Source organism: Amblyomma americanum, chromosome 5 (assembly GCF_052857255.1).
Source record: "Amblyomma americanum isolate KBUSLIRL-KWMA chromosome 5, ASM5285725v1, whole genome shotgun sequence".
NCBI classification, from domain to species: Eukaryota; Metazoa; Arthropoda; class Arachnida; order Ixodida; family Ixodidae; genus Amblyomma; species Amblyomma americanum.
The window spans coordinates 168077694-168101567 of record NC_135501.1 but is presented as its reverse complement, the minus strand read 5'-3'; the positions used below and the strand labels follow the sequence as shown (position 1 = coordinate 168101567).

General features: G+C 45.0%; 1 protein-coding gene and 2 long non-coding RNA genes across 3 annotated transcripts in view; 1 reads left to right on the top strand and 2 right to left on the bottom strand.

The window, feature by feature from the left end:
* LOC144134323 (endothelin-converting enzyme 2-like) overlaps positions 1 to 1703 on the bottom strand; it is a 31229-nt gene extending 29526 nt beyond the window's left edge. Inside the window, exon 1 of the mRNA XM_077667261.1 lies at positions 1606 to 1703. The gene's annotated coding sequence lies outside the window, so the exon portion shown is untranslated. The remainder of the gene's footprint in view (positions 1 to 1605) is intronic.
* A 1327-nt stretch (positions 1704 to 3030) lies between these two features.
* LOC144135245 (uncharacterized) lies at positions 3031 to 4362 on the bottom strand. The gene is made up of 3 exons (XR_013315416.1): positions 4153 to 4362; positions 3299 to 3370; positions 3031 to 3063 (listed from the first exon to the last, which is right to left on the bottom strand). It is a non-coding gene; the product is annotated as an uncharacterized LOC144135245 (long non-coding RNA).
* A 12162-nt stretch (positions 4363 to 16524) lies between these two features.
* Positions 16525 to 22757, top strand: LOC144135243 (uncharacterized). The gene is made up of 3 exons (XR_013315414.1): positions 16525 to 16625; positions 17856 to 17948; positions 22525 to 22757. It is a non-coding gene; the product is annotated as an uncharacterized LOC144135243 (long non-coding RNA).
* Positions 22758 to 23874: the final 1117 nt, after the last annotated feature.

Below are 23874 nucleotides of genomic sequence, written 5' to 3'. Positions count from 1 at the left end.
AAGGTACCCTAAGATCCACGGTTTCAGTTCCCAACCTTCGTGAAGGTTATCTAGAAAAACACCTCATGCCGTAGGATGATCATCGCGATTTGCTTGCCGTGTTTAACGTTGCGATGTCGAGGTCGTAGAAAGTTTAGATATCTGACCCTCATGTGTCGTGAATTGCCTGTTGTGAATGAGCATGACATTGACCATAGCATATATATATATTATATTATATATATATATATATATATATATATATATATATATATATATATATATATATATATATATATATATATATATATATATATATATATATATATATATATATATATATATATATATATATCGTGACAAGTACAGTTGAGAGCATAAGGCGATTGTAAAAATACTAATAATAAAACAAAAACGGTGAGACCTATTACAGATTTCAGCAGCCGTTTTTGCCGATAGCACAGCGCCAGCCTGCATTTTTGAAAAACATTACAAGAAATGAAGAGAAGCAAGGTTCAACTGTGCAAGTGATGACAAGTTTCTAAATACACAATTAGGGCGTATGAAGTTTCTTCTAGCAAAAATAACAAACATACCGCTATGTATTGCACTCGGTCCTGTTCATAAAGTTCAGCATTTCAACTCCAGGCGACGCAGCCGGATCACTTGAAGAGTCATGAATTTTTAACACAGCTTAGTGCAATCGTCGGCTCTCGCCAAACTTTCTTTGCCAATTAAAATGATCAATTCCTGCCAAACCTCTCAGTTCAGCCCGTGCTTTTGATATCATAGGAGAAAATCTACAAGAATATGCTATTTTGTATGCTCGTCTTCGGCAGCGGACAATTCTTTTAATGCAGCGGTGAACCGATTAAATGTGATGCTACGATTATAATCTGATAGTGTATGACAGTTTCACAGTTCTGTCATGTGAAGGTCTACACCCCGGCCAGAAGAACGGCTTCGGTTCTTGCAGTAAACCTCATATAGCCATGCACACAAAAAAAGTTCTGCGCCAACACTGCCTCAGTGTTCAACTTAATGGTGTTAGCTACGGGAGCTTCATGTGTCTGCATCAGTGTGCTCAGCAAACGTGAAGAAGACCAAATCCAAACATCCGCGGATGTTGCCTTTCCAGAAACATCCCTTCTAAGACACAAGGAGCACCATCTACCACCTCGTGGGTGTTGAGCTACTATTGCTAGTTACAGCCACCTTCACTAAATCCGGTATATCTCCTCGTTATATCAGTTAATAAATTTTATAAACGTGTGCATCACAACACGACGAATCGTTTGACATCATCCGGAACCCCCTGCGACAAACGGTTCGGCCGTAATGGCCGTCAGGAGTCTTTGGAATGCATGGGTTAGGGGTGGAAAGGTCGTCGGGGCGAATGCAACGCATATTTTGGGCTTAATCTCAATGAGTCATTTTATAGTGTGGCCACGTGGTAACTGTTCTGGTCAATTTGGCCTTCATTGCAGACAGACGCATCCTTGACAAACGTAAATAGTAAGAGCTCACGCTCTTAAAGGCTTTGCACTTTGCCTCTTGACCAATACGAAAATTCTTGGCTGTACTGCTTTGGTGTTCTGGTGATTGCTCTCACAATAGCTTTCTCACCACTTATCACTGTTCCAACGTAGAGAATAGCGGCCACTCCAAAAGCTGCGATGAGAAGCAGGCAATAGATGAAGCCAACGGTCTTCGTCTTGAGGTCAGAGTGCCTGCAATATCAGTGCCGAATCGCTTCAAAGTTCTGAATAAGCCCGCTTCAAAGTTCTGAATAAGTTCGAGTTGGGGTTGTGGGCATCGGTGCGGCAGGGCGCCGTGGACGGTGCAAATCTGTCCGACGTTAGTTGTGTAGAGGAGGAAAGCTTGGACCTGTGCTGCCTGAGGGCAGTCTAGACCGCTATAAGAATCGCGAAAGAACTTGGGCTGCTCTCGCCTACATTATGAACAGTTATGCCGAACGCTTTTGTTCATTGTTAAAGCTGAATAGGGGTAACGAAACATGCTTCTTGGCTGTGCACCAAGGACTGATTCAACGGAGTCTGTAGCGCTGCTCAGAGGGCGCACATCGGCCACTCCACCATCAATACGAATGGTCGGTGCAGCATCGTAAGAGAGCAAGTGGATGGAGGAAGAACGGTGACCTGATGTATTTCGAGTTACTTATGGTTGTGCAGGAAAATTGCATTCTACTCAATGTGTGTCGGTACTCAAACCATGTTCATCTGCTTAGGCCTAATGCTTCTAGAACAGGTCTATTCAGGTCTGTTCACTCGTGAGAAGTGCCGCTAAAATGAACTACAATCGCTGCGGCTCCTTCCAATAAACCCTGCCGGCACTGCAGTGCACTGCAGTGCATCTTTCAGAGGTCGCATCCGTAAGACATTGAAGAGTTTTAGCATAGTGCCTACTGTGTACTGTCATCATTTGTACTCAGCTGCTATTCGTGAGTGCGCATGCGCGGATGGCACCGAGGCGTCAAGTGCATCAGGCAGATGTCCTGATAAGCGGTCGCGGTATATAGTGCACGGTACTCGGAACACATGTAGTCTCCGTTACTGGGCGTACTATGTTTGAAGGGGAACATCGCAGGCCGACCATTTATTGAAACTTGCTCGCGGATTTAAGCTAGCCTGCTTTATCCATAGCTAAGCGTGGAAAGTGAGTGGTACGGCGGGAAAGGCCGCAAGAAAACTTACTCGTATTCGGCGGCTGAAATGTGAAAGAAGTCCAAAGAGGCTTACAAGAGTAATAAGCCAGTTGATACTGTGCTTTTCGGAATGACTTCAGCCAACCTCCCCCTTGCATATGCGCAGTGCCGCTACTCGGCACGACAAAGTTATAACGCCAGCTTGGAAGGCAACGTGAGTAATATGCTTCTTTGCCACCTGGTTTAGGCCTTGCTTCCTTGCAATACTCGCTAGGTCTTTAGCGATGAAGTAAGATGGATGCCACGTGGAACTGAACTGTTACAAGTATTCCTTAGAAGAGAACAGTGTACTTATAGCTTAATAAAGTTAATGTAAAAGTACTTACACAAAATCTCTGAAAACTCGGTGTAGCTGACGCCTGGAAACAGAAGGAAGTGTGCAGAACCACTGACTTCAAGGGAAGATCACATCTACCCTGAAATAGGGTATCTACAAGTAGAGCCGTGGGACGCTGTATCTGCCAGCGCAACCTTGAAACGTAAGCGCAAAATATGAACTCTTGCCTCACTGACGGAAACACGGCATCCATGAAGGCTTACTGCACGATTGGGACACACTAGGCTGCAGCCCAAATAGGCGTGTTCGTGACTTACCTTGCACAGGGGACACGTACAGGGCGACGTCATCGTTAAAGAGCATGGTGCACCGAAAGAGGCCAGCGTGTCCTGGAAGTCAAAAGGAAGCACTGCTGAGAAACTACGATTTCTGGTCATTATTTCTTTTGAGGTGGATAGCTAAATACGTCTAGCATACATAAGATATGTGCTAGTTATAAGAGTAAAGCCTTCAAGTGAAGCGAAAGGACACGCTTTTGCCCTCTCTGCTATGATAGGTGGGCCAAGTGAGTTTTAAACCAGCCAAGGCTAGTGATTCCGAAACCTCAAATGGTCGACCATTTGATGTTTCGGAATCACGAGCGGCAAGATTGCCGGTGATCACCGGCAATCTTGCCGCCCCGCAAAACACCCGAGGTCTCCTTCCTCGAGCCCCCATAGCCCCTGATCATGCGTATTCCTCGCGACTACTCACATAAGCTGATTTAGGTCCAAGATTACTACCGTCTCACACGAAGCACATTTCCACCCCCTCAACACTAACTACCTTAGAGGCCACTATATACCGAAGTTTACACACCAACACACTTCGCACCCTAGCACTTTTACAAAGCTGGTACCCCTCTCTCTACTCCCCTAACTGCCTTTAAGGCGGAGCTCACGCAGAAGCATACAGCAAGGTATGGACCTGCTCCTCTAATCCCCAGTTATCCCCCCTCGCCGATTACTCGTTAATTGCTTAGAAGGCTGCCTTGTGGGAACCTGACCATGTCCGACAGAAGCTTTTGACGAGCCGAGGTATCACTGCAGCCTAGGCCATTGAGCCCCGGGACTAATGAGCCCACCCAACGCGCTTTATTTCAATCATGATGCTTCATATTACGTCTTCTCACCTGATTTCGTGCCGAGAGGCTTCGCGTGGGGGATCGGAGTCTGGCGGAGTACAGGACAGTGGACCTCAGACTCTTCCACGCAGTCTTGAGGCTGTGGGAAAATGACTAGATCCAGAAGACCGGAGTGTCGTCGTTGACAGCCTCGGAAATATATTAGATAACATAAACTACGATGCATTCGCTATGATTTTGGCACTGATCAAGTAATGTGCGAAGGAAGACCGTTGAAGAACACTTCCATTCTTCTTCTTCTTCTCCTCACGAGCAGCTTCTTCTTCACTTGCAGCGCGCGGTCCTCGATCACATCTCGAGACAAGCAGTAATGAAAAAAAAACTATAAAAATCTTTGAGACTACGTATACTCACGGACAGCTTTTTGTGGCTGTGCTGCGGAAGCTATGGGCGCGCGCCCGTAGCGTAAACGCTGAGAGCGTGATAAGAGCGTGCTTGTGAAAGGCTTGCGCCTAGCCCTCGTAGCTTCCATTGCATAGCCAAAAAAGCTGTCCGCGAGTATAGAAAATGTTTTTTGAAGCGTTAGTCTGCATCTGAGGACATTTGAACAGTTTTGAAGCACTATCACACCTAACTAAAACGTCATTGTCAAAAGTTCTCTGCGCACAAAGTCCTTCTTGGCAGGTTGTGTCGTTACTTGGAGCATCTGCATGCCCGGGGGAAAACTTGAGGGACACTTGTCCTTCACCTTATGGGTGTGACGCCCCCTGAGTCCCTTCATGGGGCTGGGGTCCTCTTTGCGTACCACTTCACAGGCACGGATACTGTTCTTTCATCATCACATAACGCTTAACCTTCTCTTAAGAGTGCAGTAGAATAACATAGAGATCCCTCCCGCGCAAGTATACTCTTCTGCCACCTAGGTCCGGCCTACATGTCCATATATGCGGAATTGGGCATTATCTACTTTAAAATCATAGGCCGCGGAGATTCCTCACACCACTCCTGGCGCAGTGGTTCAGCGGTCAAGCGATGCTTCACTTCCTCGTTAGGTGACTGTCTCAAACACAGCCACCGGTGTGGCTTGTGAGACACAGGCTTCTCTCCCCGACCAACAGTGGGCAGGTTGTCATCACGTCACAAGATCACGCGAGCTGGGTGGTAGGTGGCAGACCACCGACTTTTTCGCTTACAGCGCCGACACCGATAACGGCGCCGGATTTCCGCCAGAACGGGATCATTAACGCAAGCGCGTTAATAATCGCAAGGCTAACTAATTAATATAATTAGTTGTGGGCAACGCATCGAGCTATGGAAAGGAACATGATAGGTGTAACTTTAAGACACAGAAGAAGACCAGAGTGCCACTGGGAGCAAGCGCCTCTAACTTACATCCTAGTCGAAATCAAGACGTGCTTTTGCAAGAGGAAGAAATAGGATTGGACAGGGCATTTTATGCGAAGGCAATATAACCGAAGGTCATTAGGGGTAACGAACTGGGTTTCAAGAGAAAGTAAGCGTAGCACGAGACGTAGAAAGTTAGGTGGGCGGAAGAGATTAAGAAGTTTGTAGGGATAAGGGGGCATGGCTGGCACAGGACAGGGTTAATTGGAGAGATATGGGGCAAGCCTTTGCCCTGCAGTGGTTGTTGTCAGGATGATGACGATGATCACAAAGTAAACCGGCAGCTTACAACAGGCTCAGTCTCACCCAGGCTGTAGGTTCCCTTTCAGCAACCATTTGATTTAGTCATTTGAGAAGGACGACACTGACATGGTGGAATTTAAACCACGATAATAAAATGAAAAATTCATACTTTAAGGGGAATAATAGAGTACATTGATAATGATGATACTAGCGGTTAAAACGCACTTTTCAAATAGTTAACAGCGATGCCAAGAGCAGCAGAAATCTATTACGGTCTTTATTAGGCAGCCTACAAAGTTGACATGCGGCGGCAATCTAGTTATTTAAAAAAAAACATTTCTTTTACCTCGGCTTCTTTCGAGGTGCCATCAGTGTTGCACTGTCATCTATGAAGAGGAAAGAGAAGAATTTTTTTTTCCAGTGAGCTTTGTTCCTGCCGTGGTCTTATCCCAAAACGGCGTTCTAAGATTCAGGCGACGTGTACCAGCATTTGCGGCCGCAGGAACAATTGAAGGTGTGTATATTATGCAGTGGGCCGACGTTGACCCATGCCAGCTGAGCCATCTTGTTCATTGCAGGGAATCGCTACCATTCGCTGTCGTTGCTCGACCAGCCTCATCGCCCCCCCCCCCCCCCCCCTACCCGTCCCAGAGTACGGAGCGTTCCAGTCTTCGGCCCTCCGGGCGCTGGTCATTTCATGGCCGTTCCCTTAACGCCGCGCCTTTATTCTGCCTCCCCCTCAGGTAAGCAGACCGCTTGCGAGCGAATGGCGAACGCTGTCATACTTCTCACACAGCTTCCTGATTTGTAACCAATCTTGCGTTATTAGCCTGCCGCTATACGCATAAACTAACATTATTTATTTCACTTTTTCCTATTGTAGCACGCAAAACATGTACAACATTCGCGGAAAATTTTTTTGAAAGTTTGAAAATTGGAAAATACTGTTTTGGAAATATTGAAGGTAATCGTTCATTCTTTTGAAATATTTTCTAAGTGTTTCCATCGATGATATTGAACAGTTAAGACTGTCATAAAACACCAATGGGAAACGCTTTTGGTGATAGCAAAAGCGTTAATAGGAAAAACAAATTCTAGACTGCAGTCGGGTGATTTGCAGATGTATTGATTGTTGCAGTGAAATTTCGCATTGCAAGAAAAAATTGCGTCCATAAAAGGTTTCCGGCTCGAAAATGTTTTTGTCCAGAATTATTGGGCAGCAACGCCTGCGGCTGCGCACGGTGGTGTCGAGAATGTAACCTTTCTCTGCACTTTTTGTGACGAGGACCAGCGTTCGCGGTAACGCGTTACAAGTAACGCCGTTACCGGTAGCGCGTTACTTTTTTCGGTAACTTAGTAACGTACTGGTTACCATTTCGGAACTGTAACGGGTAACGTACTTACATTAACATTTTTCGCTAATGTGAGGTGTCACGTTACTAGTTACTTTTTGTTCCAGTCGTGACCCACTCCACCCCCCTTTTTAGAAAAATAAAGCGCAGAGCACCTAAAGTGATGTAAATTATCAAAGTGTACAGGTGCTCTCGACGGCCCTTGTTGCGGCTCGCACATATACCAGAAAACACCTGCCCTTGACGATGCACCCAACTAAATAAACACATAATAGCCATGAAGCACGAAGCACGCGCACGAACACGCATCCACGCACTTGCCTTCACCTACCTCCCCTTCCGAAACCACTCACACGCACACACACACACACACACACACACACACAACTCTCTAAAGAGTGGAAGCATGCCGAGCTTTTTTAACATCACATTTTTCAGAATTACTGTAAATTTGTCGAGAGTTCAGCGTTGTTTTATTTGTGAAGTTATAATTGAGGATGAAGTGTCAGTTTATGTTTAATGCCGCATTCAGAAAATGGCTTCACCATGTGTCAAAGAGATAGAAGCCCTCACATGTAACTCTACAGGCAACTTTCCGCCACTGTTGGTCAGATGTCTAGGGGAAACCCCCAAGGTGGAGTAGATTTGTAATAAGGGAGTAATTGCTAATTGGCATCCACCCAAGCGCAGCCAAACGGCTGAGAAAGCTGTATAGCTTTCCTTTGTAGCCGTTTGGCTGCGCTTGGGCTGATGCCAATTAGTAATTAGTCCCTTATTACAAGCTTTAGGCCACTACAACAGTTCTCAGCTCCTGCACATTTGTGCAAAGTTTTCTCGTTAAATCAGGATTTCGAGTAAAATCGTTGTTTGGGCTAGAAGTTTTATGTGAAATATGAGGTTTATGAAATTCTTATTGTGAGTTCTTAAAGCGAAGACGCCCTGATTAAAATTTATGGCTATTAAGTAACGGGAAAGTAACGTGCGATACTTTTCTTCGGTAACGGTAACGGTAACGCGTTACCTTTTTTGTAGGTAACGTAGGGCAGTAACGCGTTCCTTTTTTTTAGCGTAACAAGTAACGTATTTAGTTATACTTTTTTGGTAACGCCTACAACACTGCGAAGGACTAGGGGTCCCAAAGTATGCTTTGTCGAGTTTCCGAGTGTTCTTGTAAGGGGTCAATTGAACATCTGACAATTTTCGTGGTAATTCTTAGACACAAAGAGAAAGTAGTGAAATAAGCTGCGTTTTGCATATGTAGTGAATGTGACAACGTTGATTGCGTCGTGTACATGGTGCTGTTTCGAGATTTATATTTCTAGTGTGATTTCGTGTTCCCGGTTGTTAACCTGGCATGCTACTCCAAGTGTTGGCAGCCTTGCTATGTGTGTCACTTAGCGTGTCCAATTTACTGAACTGGAACATAACCATAAAAAAAAAATTTAGTGCAGGCTCACTATACAGACGATTACTTTTTCGGCGCTGATTTTGCTGCGAAAAGCCTAATGGTTCAGTTCAGACTCCTTTCTTAGCTCTGTCACGATGCTAAAAAGTGTTTAATGCTTACGCATTAGTCCGTATAAACTAAATTTTACCTCTCTGACGTTTTCGTTCTTTGAATATGCTGTATTTGATTGTTTTTCTGCCTACACGCTTTGCTTTGTTTCTTTACGGTTTCAGAGGATGCGCTGCAGATCGAATCCGATGTGCCTCTCATCGCTGGCCCCCGCCAACGATATTTTCCAGTAACGCCGATAGCTACGTGTAAGTACGAAAGGCATGTGGACATCTTTTCCTGTAAAGAGTAGTTAGGAGTTCTGTGCACGCACTGTGTAATACCTCTTCCTGTGTAATGCTGTATTAAAAAAAAAGTGATCTGGAGATATAGACTCCTGCTTCGTGTTGACATTTTTGTTGGCTAGCATTTTTAGACATGGAATACACCCGGTTCTTACAGGTCCTTTTTGGTGTTACCATGATCCCTCAACAGTTGTTTTCCCTTGTCACAAATTTAATCCAAGGTTTAATGCGAAGTCAATACGGGTAGAGTCGGTTAAAACTCAAGAACGAAGCGGAGAATTCCCCTCAAAATGAATGGCGCCGGCCTATTCTCATAACGTCACGGTAAATAGGCTTGCACACCTTAGCCACCTGCGATGCCGGGCTATAACGTGCAAACCAAGGTTGACAGCTATGTCAGTCGAATAGGTCCCCGCTTAGGCTAAGGGCCGTTCTCTGAGTGCAAATTTTACACACTATATTACAGGTGACAGCGCCGATTAGGGCCATGGGACGAATGCCCTGCCAGATGACGTCACTGCATTTGGAGAGAGATTGATGTACTAGGAGTGCCGCAAAAAAACAGCTCAGTAAATCTGAACCAGCAATGATTCTGTGGTACAACTTATTGTTTGTTTGAAGTTTGAAGTTTACTTTCATTTCAGTAAGAAATGAGGGACCCGAGACAAAAAGTGAACGTTAATTCACTTGACGGCGCTCGGGCCCCATTACATGGAAAAACTGCGAGGTGTCGGTAGTAACATTTGGTGCACTTACAATTTGGGCAGTACATCCCAGTACATTTACAGACATTGTAGCTCTTACTACGCATTGTTCAGTCTTTTCGTTGTTGAAGGTAAAGACACAATATGAATGATAAACATGATCAGCGAATAACAGCAATTGTACATAGCAACAAACCCGCAAAAAAATCTAAAAGACACAGGAGAAACGCACTTCACGAAAACCAGAAAAATTACATTTGCGAAAGAAAGAATGAATTTACGTTTTCATTGTTAACTTTATTTTGGCGAAAATAGTATAACAGAGTGGGCACAGTAGGTGCAAGCATTTGCTCGCCAAACGTCGTTCGTACGAAAGGTACCGTCCAGTTATGAGCAGAACGCGAAGGATATGTTCGTGTAAGTGTTGTTAGACTGGCGATCGAAAGCATCATAGGCGATCATACTGTCTTCCTTGACGATAGTATGAAAAACGCAAATTTAGCCGAAATTTATTTGCCTTCGTAGCGCGTTTGTGCGTGTTCTAAAACATAAAGAAAAACGATTATGTCCAATTGATATAGAGTTGCATGTGTCTGTTAATGGGGAAGACTATATAGAACGCTATCTATAGCCTCTAATCTACGCAGTGCCGCGGTACGGGGAGCCTTAGCGCCATTGAAAGCGGTCTCCTGTAGTGCTCCGCGGAACTTTCATGCGCAGTTGCGAGTTGTAAGGTATGAAAAGGCTATCGTAGTTCTCCGGCAGTTATAAACGCTAGTGTGATGAAGCTGTTCCTAAGCCTTACAGACCACGAGGCTCTGCGCCAGTTTTGAAATTGTTCCCTTGGATTCTCCGCCTTGAACTGCAGAAACCTGCAGTTGCTCGTTAATCCGTGTTGTATACGAGGACAACAGCAGCCATTGTTTCACGATTGGTTTAAATTTCACATTATAGCAGTTTTAACGTTTTTCCATTCGAAGCCCCACGGTTAGAAAAAGCGGTGTATGGCGTTGTAGTGTTGTGTACACCACCTGCCAGCTGCCACCTGCCGACGACCTGCCACCTGCGCGGTTGGAAGGGGGCTAAGTGGATCCAGGGAAATCACCCTCTCCACTTGTAAGAGAGAGGAGAGAGAGAGGCCGGAGATGGCTACGACGGGAAAAACATTGAAGGTGGCCGCCGTTAACGGAAGAGTTTGTGACTCAGCCGGACAAACTCTTCTGGAAGAGTTTGTGACTCAGCCGGGATAGGATCTGAGGACCCCGTAGAGTATCTGTTACGGGCCCAATTGGACTTATTTTTGGAAATGTGGCGGAGAGTTTGAAGGATGCTTCACTCCCGCCACCGGTTGGCCCGGTATTGCACTGCCTCCGGGATCGGCCTTGTCTTTAGCGCGTCTTTACTATCCTGTCTTTCTATCCCATCTTTTAACTCTTCTACTATCTGCACGTGGTAGCGATTGTGGCTCGGCTTGAGCCAGTGGGCAGGCCTGTGCAGTTTCCTTTTCCTTCTTCCCTGCAACAACAGACGACAGACTAAGCCGGAGGAAAACGCAACCTGAGGGTGCTTGCCAGAGTAACAACCCTGCGGGTGGCTGCTGTGGAAAGTGGAGGGCCAGTCAGCCAATGTCCATCAGCTTTCGCTGATTAATGCGCTAAGCCGGTAATTTTGGCCCTCAAGCAAGGAAAAGACCTAACTCTAACGCGCTGTCATCGCATAAGGATAATTAAGCTTCCCCGTAATTTTTTTCATCGATTACCACCGAGATTCCAGCTAGTAACTGGAAGATTTAAGGCGATAGCCTTTAATGGCGCATACTCGCGGTGACCGTCCGTCCGTTACATCGCCACCTAGGTCGCGTGTCCTTAAGCTTTTTATCTTCCCGCAGTTAAGAGATATCTAAGGGCCTCCAACTATTTGTAAAACTCTTTAGTAAAAAGCTCAACTTAAATAGAACTAGGCTGCAGATTTAAAAAAAATTGATTAATTCAATTCAATTCAATGCATTTATTTCAACTCGAGGTTGAAGGCCCCCAGGCGTAAAAGCTGTTCTACGACAGCTTGAAAGGTGCCTGGGGGCCCATACAAGGCAGCAGTGGTTACAACCTAAATTACAGTGTAAGTACATATCTTCAAACAATCATTCGAACAACTATACAGTACAATTATTAACAAAACAATCGTTGTTAATGAGAATTTCAGGTGATCGGCGTTCGGCCTCAATTCTTCCTGAACATCAGAAAACATAGCGGAATTGACATACAATACAAAGTTAGCATGATTATTGTAGACAGATTGTTTAGTGGGTTACAAAATACTGTCGCAGTTGTTTTTTACTGTAGGTCTCGAAATATACATCCTTCTTTTCATAATCGTTCAGAAGAAATGGAAGTAGGTACTGTAGGGACTGACAGAGATAATCGGTACGGCGGTGTGGTACAAACCATCTGTCACAACTGCGAGTACGACCATCGCTTTTTTGTTTACGTAAACTTGCGGTGTTCTTTAAAAACGTTTGAAGGGCATTATTTGCGTAAAAGAAAGTGTGCAGTAAACAAAATTCTAGATAATGTTTTGCTTTTATTATTTTATACCTCACAAACAATTCTTCTGTCGGATGGTAGTACGATACATTAGCAATATTACGAAGAGTTTTTTTCTGTAGAAGGAAAATTGCGTTAATGTTACTAATCGTTGTTGTTCCCCAAACAAGCGAGCAATAGTTTAAATGTGACGTGAATAATGCGTGGTAAATGTGAACCTTTATTTTTTCCGGGAGATAATGTCGGCATCTGGCAAGTGCTCCCGCAGCCGATGATAGTGATTTGCGCAAGAAATCGATGTGGTGTGTCCATTTCATATCAGACGAGAATGTCACTCCTAAAATCCTATGTTGGTTGACAACTTCAATAGTAGCAGTACCGAGTGTTAAAAGATGGTGCATTATAGCCTGTTTGCCACTCGGTTTAAAAATTATGGCTTTCAATTTTTTTGCGTTGGCTTAACCACCCTACGGCTTAGTTAAAAGATACGGAATGATCTGTCATCGGTTGCAAATCTGTCGAGGCAACGCGGCACGCGGCAATCTCACGCGTACTGGCTTTCCGTTTTTAGCTGCTTTCCTCGTAGCTTCAGATTGCATTCCCTTCTTCAGTGCGCTGACAGTACTGTCCTTTTGCGGCAAAAGGACCGTGGTCTGGGCTTGTGCGTGCGTATATATTGAAGCTTCCACCCTGAAGTGCGTGCGTGCGTATTGAAGCTTCCACCCTGAAGCGCCCTTAGCGGATCAGGCACCTTGCGGACATTCCGCGCCCTCTGGTGGTTGCGCCCCCTGGCAACCGCCATTGAAATACGCGGTACACGTACCGCGGGACAGCAATTGCTGATTTTGCCACATGTGGTGCCAAATTTACGGACCTTAGTTATACCCGAAGGCCAAGACTGGGCTGCGTGTAACGGCTCACGCCGTAATATCTTTTAAATGTGTGAAACAACCTTCGATGTAAATTAAACAGTCACATGATGACCAGTTTTCCAGACGCGCGTGTATATAGCCTTCCACGATGTAAACTGAAGATTGGTATTCACTCCCTCCTTTATCCCTTCTCTTGCGGCGCGGATCAGGTGTCCGCCGATATTTGAGACAGATACTGCGTCATTTCCTTTCCCTAAAAAACACAATTTTTTCTAACCATCTTCCACGTGGCCTCAACCTGTTCTCTTGTCGCCTTTCAGCCGCCAAAGACGAGTAAGTCTTCTTTGATTTCTTCCACCACATCCCCAACAAAACACTTACTTGAAGCCCCGAGCAGGGCCAAAATCACACACGTCCACGCAATGTCGCCGCCTGGAGATGCCTGCCTGCTGTGGTCTTCGCAGAGAACTGTCCCGGGAGCCACTGTGCGTTAAACAAATTCTCCTTAAAATCTACGCAGGGCTGCCTCGCCCCGTAGTTAGTATATTAGCTGATAAGAAGTCACTGCGTGGACTAGATGTGGTCGTTAATAAGAAAGGACACAGGATCATTTAGAGTGTAGGCCCGTTACACTTGCTGCGATTTTCGCCTCCCTACGCTACGACTGGAGGAGGCTCAGTCGCAGAATTCTTGCTATGGGATTCAGCACTGAATCGCAGGGTTCGTAAAGGTGCTTTGCGAATGAACAATGAGGACCTTCGTGAGGTCGTATCACACGTGGCCACGTGGCATTTGCAATCGGAAGCAAATGCAGCGGCAAACACGAGGAGTGGGCAAGAAACCTGCGCGTTGCACCGACCGGTAATATTTACGGTAATATTAATATTTACGCTAATATTTGGCAAGATTGATAAGACAAGCGAAATATCCTTATAGCGAATGATATACAGCATGACCACTTTTTAGTGCACATGTTCCAATTCTAATTAAATTTTTTGTTTCTTTTTTTTCTCTGGGAAGCGGCCATTGAGACAAAAGGCTGCCTTGCCTCATGAAGGCCTCAGCTCCATTGTGCAGACCGAAAGACAGTGACAAAAAATCCATTTTGTAATGTTGATACAGTCAAAATGTAAGTTAGAAAAAAAAGGACGTATTTCTGCAAAGGTTTGGTTTGGTTTATGAGGGTTTAACGTCCCAAAGCGCCTATGGCTATGAGGGACGCCGTAGTGAAGGGCTCCGGAAATTTCGACCACCTGGGGTTCTTTAACGTGCACTGACATAGCACAGTACACGGGCCTCTAAATTTCGCCTCCATCGAAATTCGACCTCCGCGGCCGGGATCAGACCCGCGATTTCTGCAAAGGGTTCACAAAACATATAACTATGTCGCAACGTAATCCCAGTATACAGTCTTCAAACAAAGCAGATATTCATAGCACACGCACAGAAACTGCAAGGAAATCGCTAGTGCCAGTTTAGAAAGACTCAATATGACTACTTATCAAGCATTGTGTAATGTTTTCATTGAACCGATTTGTGCAAGAAATGATGTGAAGAATTGTTTAATGTTTTCGCTGAGCCGGATTGCAAAAGAAATGGAGTGAAGATATACAGCAAATTTTTTTAGAAATGTATTCACCTGGTATCAAATGTCTGTTTCGCTTAATTAGACCGGATTTTATAAACTAATTTCCTTTCCTTTCTGAGGTGTTTTTTTGTGGAGAAACTGTCAGGAATTAAGGCTTATAGTTGTTTCTGTATGCTGAAATAATCGAAGTAGATATGACTTATCTGACTTGAGAACACATTTTTAATGAAAAGAGGCATTGTCGATGAGTTATGTGGCAGGCATAGACATCCTTCAATTGCTTTGAGTACTTCATTTTTAACTTAATCAACTTTCGGTAATTACCGTAGTCGTAGTTCCCCAGACGAGCGTAGCTTTACAGACTCGAATAAAAAGTAGATATGTTGATATCTTTTACCATGCAGGTATAACTATAATAATGGCAGCAATGGCAGTTATAAATAATGGCAGCATATTTTTGGATGGCCAACTTCTCCGTATTGTTGAAAACGCTGAAAACGTTTATGTAAATAACTAGAAAACAGTGCGAAGTAAATGCCGTGAACATTGTAATCGTATAACTTACGTAGGATAACAGAGTGTTGAACGCAGTCAAATGGTTTTCCGAAATTCAAAAACATACCATACGTGTATTTTCTTGTTTCAGTATTATCATTGTTTTCTTTAATTATTAGCACTGCTTCTTCTAACTAACGATTTTTCAAAAATCTAAAGAGGCTGCTTCAAAAATTTTAGATCCTATAGGCTGAGCGCAAATGGATGTACAATTAGTAATTTCGCTTCTGTCGCCACCTTTATATATTAGTCTAGAGACCTAGGCCAGTGTGGTGGCTCAGTGCTTTGGTGCTCGGCTGCTGACCTGAAAGACGCGGGTTCGATCCCGGCCGCGACGGTTGCATTTCGATGGAGGCGAAATGCTAGTGGCCCGTGTACTGTGCGATGTCAGTGCACGTTGAAGAACCCCAGGTGGTCGAAATTATCCGGAGCCCTCCACTACGGCGTCCCTCATAGCCTGAGGCACTTTGGGACGTTAAAAAAACAAAAAAATATTGTAGAGATCTTTAGGTCGTCAGGAAAAACACCGGTTGTGATCATGAGGTTTACTATGTGACTTAAAACTTTGCATACGGATGCTGAGAAGTATATTGGTTATATCATTAGGTGTCGTTGGGGTAAGCGTCAACAAATACTACGTGGTTGTTACGAGGTTTTGGAACATGGCGTGACAGGAGTTTCTCTATACTGCTTACCATTCTGGTCGTTCACATGTCAGGAGGTGTACTGTAAGTACAAGGAGTGTTCATTAAGTTGTCTATTCGAGGATATTTTATCAACACTATAGAGCTGAGCTTGTAGCTCAGTCTACGACATGCCAGCACTTGGAACACACGCATGCACTTACAGCTGAGTGTGATGAAACATCGGAAGTAAACTTAGGGGAATTGAAGGACAGTGTGGGATCGAAATTGAATGATCTGGAGCTTCCTTAATTAGTGATGAAATTCTTCTCAGAACAATAAAATAACAGTAAAGGTTTCACTGGAAGCGTGAATTTGCTGGATGGTGTTGACGCGCCTTCCGACTACCGGGTTACAGTGTTCGGGCAAGTAGTTTAGGCTGGGTAATTAATCACAAATGTTTACAATTAAGATGGACTCAGCCTGCAGCCTGTCGGCGTCTTCAGTGAGAAAAATATTCCAGAAGTTTTTGGAGCAATTTTGAGTGTGATGAACTCAACAAGCCTTCAAATAATCGGTCATTTAAGTTCACTAGTTTGACGCTGCACCCAGCCGAATATGCTGGACCAGCTTCCTTGTCAGTGACATATATTTCACAGTGTCTATTAAATCATTCCTATCTTTCTATTCTACGCTTGCACGTAAAGGTAATTCAAAACGACCTATGCAGAGACAAGGACACCGACCTCAAGGCATCAGCCGTCATCATCTTCTCCCTGATAGCAGTGGGAGTTGTCAGTCTGGCCGGATTCGTCACTTTTGAAGTGACACGCAGCGGTAAGAACGTTTTATGAATGGCATCAAATTTACAGGTGCGAGCCGACCATCCCTCCCGCAACCTCTCAAAAGGAAACACGCGATGTCCACTATACCGTACAGGCCCAATCCTCGAAATTCAAATGGAATTGAAAGTGTATCTCTAGCTGAGGGAAAAGGAGTCGTTGAAATTGCGTATGGGGCCAGGATCTCTTGTCGAGGGAATAATGCAGTGGCTTCGTAGCCCGGGGTTTGCGTTTATTCACGTCAGTAATGCAATGCGTACATCGATGACTACAGGAACTGCGGGAGCCCAGTTCTCAGTGCGATTAATGTAAAGAGCTAAGCGTGTGAGCGGATAAATCCGCGGCGACACTCCCTGCGATGGTTTCGCGCGATGAGCTATAAGGGGTGTGAAATCGCTGCCACTCGTCGCGCCGCCCTGGTTGTGGGTTTGCACAAAATTTGGCCCATAGACTAGCCAATAGTGGGCGGCGTTGTGGGTACATTCGTGTATTAGGATCGATGTTGCGGTCGAAGTTCGTATTGCTAGCGCTGTTTCAGTGAAGAAGGTTCCGAGACTTCATTCCCCACGCATCTAAACAGTTCAACAAAAACGTGGTATGAGCTGTGGACCAGAAAAACGGGCTTTTGGGCAAGTCTCTCGTTCATTAGAAGTCTCAGCACCTGAGAGATCTAGGGCACCACAATGCATTGCTTCAAGGGTCCGTAAAACGCAATGTGTTACCAAAAAAGAACTGTTCTCAACCCTTTATATGCTTCGGGCTCTTTAAGCCTTAAAAGCGTGGTACTAGGGCAGGTGCCCTCTTGTGATAAAGCGAAATGGCTGATCACTGAAGCGGTCGCAACCGGCCAACACTGCTGAAATGCTCTGCTATATACCGCCAAGCCTCGTCGCTTAGGGCTAGTGGGCTAGTGGCATGCAGCGGCAGGCGGCGGCCGTACGCCGCATCGCGTCGCCAGAATCATCGCTTCTTGCGCTTACCGCAAAAACTTACCGCTGATGTCAGTAGCGCTTCGATTGTGTAGCCTTGTTCGTGTACCACCATTCGTTGCAAGAAAACCGCCGCTTTCGTCAAGGTTACTCAAAGGTCGAAGACTGACTTGGAGCCTGGAATTTTCCGACTTTGGTTGAGTAAAACAGCGCCCACAAAAAAACGGAGACTTGTGCTGTTTTAGTGCGCTTGCTTCGCAGACACGTAATCTCCCGTTACGGCGATGACATCGCAGATGCCGACCGTACCAACGACGACGCTGACGTTGAGACCCCCGGGAGAGACGAAGCAAGCCACAACGACGATGCTGACGGCGACGGAAGAAATGGTAATCACCCATTGCCCTCTTGAAGGAATGCGTCCAGAAAACCAAGAGGCAACGCATCGAGGCGAACCCGTACAAGGCCGACTGTCCCCGTGGCTTGCACGCCTCGTTCATTTTGCGCGTGAAGGCATCTGCCCCTCTAGGAAATATGTCATAACGAGGACACTTCCTGTATTGGTGGGGTTCCTTCTGGCAGTGAATCCAAGACTGTGCAGTGCTGAAACACTTCCGAGCGCTGACTTCGACATAGGCTTATTCGGCGGAGCGTAGGAAATCGTGTTGAGAAAACACGCTTAGGGTAAGACAAGCCCAGCTTTCTCGGGCAAAAATTTTGAAAATTGGGAAATTGTAACACTGTTATATAAATATTAAAGGTAATGGTCCATGATTCGTATATGTAGCAAAATCTTTGTTTTAAACTATTTCCATCCATCGCATCGAGCAGTTAAGACTGCCATAGAAAACGAATGGTGAACGCTTTTGACGATAGCAAAAACGTGAATAAAAAAAATATACAAGACTGCAGTCGGGTGCTCTGCGGTAATAGTGATTGTTGTAGTGACATCTTACATCATATGAAAAAATTGCGTTCATAAACGTTTACCGCTTAAAAATACTTTTGTACAGAATTTCTGGGTACGATTTTTTTTTTTTCAATGGAGCCGGGAACTTAATGTCGTGGTGTTTGACCGCGTAAAACGCAATATACGCCAGTACCTCATTGCACTTTTTATTGGCCGGTTCGACATCTATCAGCAGATTCGCATTCATTTAAACCTTAGTTTTCACCCCTAACACTTGTTTAATGAGCTCGGTGAATTCCACCGTGGCATAAGTCAAACTCCCAGATCTCCCTCCTTTAGGAAGAGGATTTCTTGCACATCCACTTGGTGCGGTGGTCCGGCATCATGCTGTTCGCAAAGAAGTGGAAGTTTCTTACTGTGCAATGACTGTCCACTGTATAATATCCTTTTCTGAATATTTTTTTCAAGTTTATTTCAGCTTTTGTCGTACAAAAACCGTGGGTGAAGAAAAACAGCCGGTTCGCAATGACCGCTTGACAAGCTTCGTCACCCGTAGAAGTCGGCAGCATTAGCAGAGACAGTTACACATGAGAGTCATTATACATTGTTAGACATTGTTAGAGAAAGAAGAAAAAAAAGAGAAATGACAGGTAAAAACATTCAACAGAGTAACAAAATACAACCTAGTCAATGAACAGTTCCCTAAGTGCAGAAGAAGTCATTTTTGCTAAATTTCTATAGAGAGGGGTGTTCAAACATTTCGAAAGAATATATTTTAACATCGCACAACCGTAGTTTGTTCTGCATCTGGGTATTGCAAGCATTCCATGGTCTCTAGTTGCATAGGGTGTGGTATATGGTACAAGAGGAACAATGCGGCTCAAAAAAGGGCCGTTTCGTGCCTTGATTTTTTTTTTATAAAACCAGGCAAACCTGTAATCAAATACCTTATTAACCGGAATAATTTTATACCTTTGTCTTATGGGGCGAGTCGGGGCGTCAGAAGAAGCATTTGTACTGATCCGTAGAATTTTTCTCTGTTGTGTAAAAAGTTTTTGTGTATTTGACACAGTAGTATTTCCCCATACCAAGTAACGATAATCTATATATGAGAAGAAAAAAGCGTAATAAAGGTCGAGCTTCGTTTTCGCGGGCAAAATATGTTTATTACGAGCGATGATACCTATGAATTTAGAGAGGGTGATGCATATCTTGCTAATGTGGGTATTCCATGACATTGTGGGATTAAAATCTATGCCAAGTCAGGTGCTTGTTCTAGCTTAGAGAACTTGGTATTATTCGCTGAGGCTTTCGTTTCCCCCTTCTCCGTCCTGTTGGTATATTTGCTGCCCTCTTGGGTTTTTTTCCCCCCAATTTGATTGCGCTTTTCCGCCCTGCTAAGAATCAATAACATTTATTCCCTCTGCGAAGTAACAGGGACTAAGCAGGTACAGGGTGTCCAGCTTTGCATAGTCTGTGGTCAAAGTTCGCCACCTCGAGACTCTGGCGTCTCAAACGCCGGAAGTGCCTTCCACGCAGCTATGGTTCGGGGTGCATGCGCAAGCCAGCAATCTCAAGACAAGTCTACATGAAACCCTAATACAGCAGAAAACAGGATAGAGACAGCTACCGCCGTGTGATATGAGTTGACCGGTAGAGCGCTGCACGGGCCATGCGAAGGTGCTGGGTTCGAATCCTGCCAGCAAGTAAGATATCTTTCTACCAGTCTCTGTGAAATTCTATCCTCATGATTAGCGGACTGAGTTCGGGCTTTGATCATTAAAGGATAAATAATTAATGGGTGATCAATGCAATTCATGTGGAGGACAATGTGTTAGCATTAGATTTCTACAGCACGCTATATATTTATTTAATCGGTTAGTGGCGTGGTGGTTTTGAATAGTTATCTTCATGGGCGTCAGGAAAGGAGGCGGCTGCCCTTCCCCCCCCAGCCCACTACAATGACGGTTAATATTTTTTTTTATGCACAAGCAGAAAAAGTGCACAGCTTGATTACCACACTACGGTCCCTCACATGCGTATGAAATGCCGTTCAGAATTGCAAGCCAACTTTGCACGTTACACACTATGACTATGATTCAGACACTGCTGTTGACGTTGCAGTCATCGTGTTTGGTCCACAGTAGAGTCGGCACATCGTGGGAACCGATTATGCAGTTGCATGTTAACTGAATTCTATCAGTGTCACGCATATATAAGCATAGACAGTGAAGGCCGCTGCGTGAGAGTGGTTTCTTTTTCATGTGTTTACATAAATGCTAAACATTTTTTGGAAATATTTGAGATTTCAAGGCAGATCGTGCATTCATTAAATTGTGTGCATTTACTGTTCACTGAATGATCATACGCGTATTGCGTGAACTCAGTGTACACGAAATCAGTTGCTGGAAACGTAAGCTGTCCCGTTTGAGATAAACTTAACACTTGTAGAGCGTCTAAACACGTTTATATCTCTACTCTACGGAGTGCTCTAACATCTAGACATGTAGTGTATTTTGAGAGGTAATCTCTCTTTAGACTGAAAGTAATGAGATGGATGTGTCAGTAAAAACATGCAAAATAAGTGCTCTTTTTTCCCAACATTGGCCCAGCGCTGCGGCTATTATTCTGCGATTACCAGCCACTTTCTAATACAGAATCATTTATTGGCTCATGAGTGGCGTCACCGGAAGCTGTGGACAGGCACCTTGGACGGAAGTTGTGGGACGAAGCGTGGCCGCGCGAACTTAATAAAAATGCAGTCGTAGCGCCATCATGCGTCACCCACTGAAACCCCCCCTCACAATGTACGTCGCTGCTCCAGCAGATGGCGCGCGCGTAGGCAAGATGACGGAGACGAGATGGCGGACGCGTATGAGGGAAGTAATACCCCTGTCACACGGACACTGTAAAGGTACTTTGAACTAATGCTCCATTACTCTAAGGACGAACGCGCGCTGCCACACGGACGCGCCAAAGGACACCTAGCTCAAAGGAGCTTCGAAACAAGGCAGCTCGAGTTCGTCCTTTGAGGCTTCAAGGGAGTACTCTCTCTCCCAGCGAGTTAACAGCATAAATAAATTGAGAAAAGAAGCGTTCAATTTTCGTTTTATAAATTCACTTCATAAGATTAGTGGTGTTTTAAAATATAAGATCATTTGTTTTGTGGCAGTCTCACTACGCCATACTCTCGTTCCAGATATACGAGCGAGTTGGGCTCAGTGTGGCCAGCACCGTGATGTTATGCTCTATACTTGGAAAATCGTGTCATTATTGCAGTTAAAATTGCGTTGCTTTAACATAATACGGTTATAAAGCTAATTTACTAAAAAACATGTGACATTTATGCATTTACATGTGCAGTAGGTTTGCAATTTAAATAACGCTTTTCGCCGAAGAGGGCGCTAAAAAGTTCTTGCGAAGGTCGTTCCGCGACCGTGTAGCACGGACGAACTCCCTTGAAGTAGTGCTCCTTTGGGAGCGTAAAGGAGCATTAGTTCAAAGTGCCTTTAGAGTGCCCGTGTGACCGGGGTATAAGACACGCAGTAAGAGAAATGGTTTCGCATTAATGCACCTAAGCAGACTTGATAATAATAATTGGTTTTGGGGGGAAAGGAAATGGCACAGTATCTGTCTCATATATCGTTGTACACCTGAACCGCGCCGTAAGGGAAGGGTAAAGGAGGGAGTGAAAGAAGAAAAGAAGAGAGGTGCCGTAGTGGAGGGCTCCGGAATAATTTCGACCACCTGGGGATCTTTAACGTGCACCGACATCGCACAGCACACGGGCGCCTTAGCGTTTTTCCTTCATAAAAACGCAGCCGCCGCGGTCGGGTCCGAACCCGGGAACTCCGGATCAGAGAGCACCTCTAGAAATTTTTGTAGTGGCTTCGAGGTCAGCATCTGCTGCGGGGTAACCGTCGTCCGATTTTATTCTATATCCTATCTATAACCTGACGGTCCCCTCATGTCCTTATCTATGTCCGCCAAACGAATGTGTGGCCGTGTTGTGTGCTATCATTCTCTAAGGCTTGCTCTTCTCTACACCTCCTCAGCGTACACGACAGCGTTGCCGCGGCCCTTTGTACCTGACTGGACGAGGACCCCCAAGACGACGACTGCCAGACGAACCACCACCGCCCGAAAAAAGACCCCTACTCTTAAGCCTACTTCCCGAGAAACAACCACTGCCCAAACGGAGCAGGAGTCTACAGCGCCGCCTTTTTCGCCCGGTGATTTGGTTGCCGCAGAGTTGATCAACGCCTCGCTGAATTGGAGCTACGACCCGTGCGACGACTTCTACGCATTCGTATGCAGCAGATTCGAAGGCGGCATTGATGCCATATTGAAGGTGAGCGGTTTCTCGGCTCGCTGGTTTTGTAGATACAAGAACTCCCGAACCAATGACAAGAAAAAGCTTAGTTCAGAGTGGATCTCACCTGATCGAAAAGAAAAGCCGTAAAAAGGTTCATTTATAGCGTCTGTTACTTAAACAAATAATATCAATTAGGCACTCAGGACTAATGACAAAATATCTTACTTCAACCTATCCTAACGCACGAAAGGAAGAATAAACACAATAACGTGGGAACGATAACTTGTGCGTATTAAGTAAACACCTAGACACGCTCCCTATGTCTTGACCATTTTTGTGCTACTCCTCTCTGAAGAAAGCGAATCGAAACAATTACTAAAACACACTACTTCTGAATACTGAATGCTTTCTGCGATGTTGTTTTTTATAATTTAAAGAAGCAGCGTTCGGCTAATTGGCGCATGAAGCGGCCTTCAGGCGAAACGTCTCTAGGGCAAACATTTACTGCAAAATTGTCGCGGTGAATAATCTAATCATCATCATCATCAACCTGACTACACCCACTGCAGGGCAAAGGCCTCTCCTATGTCTCTCCAATTAACCCTGTCATTTGCCAGCTGCATCCACCCTTTGCCTGCAAACTTCTTAATCTCATCCACCCACCTAATCTTCTGCTGCCCCTTGCTACGCTTACTTTCTTTAGGAATCCACTCCATTACCCTTAAGGACCAGCGGTTATCTTTAGTTCACTATATGCCCTGCTTAAGCTTATTTCTTCCTCTTGATTTCGACTAGGATGTCATCAACACGCGTTTGTTCCCTCACCCACTCTGCCCGCTCACGGTCTCTTAACGTTACTCCTATCATTTTGCTTTCCATGGCTCGCTGCGTTGTCATTAACTTACGCTGAACCCTTATCGTTAGCCTCCACGTTTCTGCCCCGTAGGTGAGTACCGGTAAACTACAGCTGTTGCACACTTTTCTCTTGAGGGATATTGGCAAACTGCCATTCATGACCTGAGAGAACCTGCCATATGCGCTCCACCCCATTCTTATCCTTCTAGCTATTTCCCTCTCATGATCCCGTTCA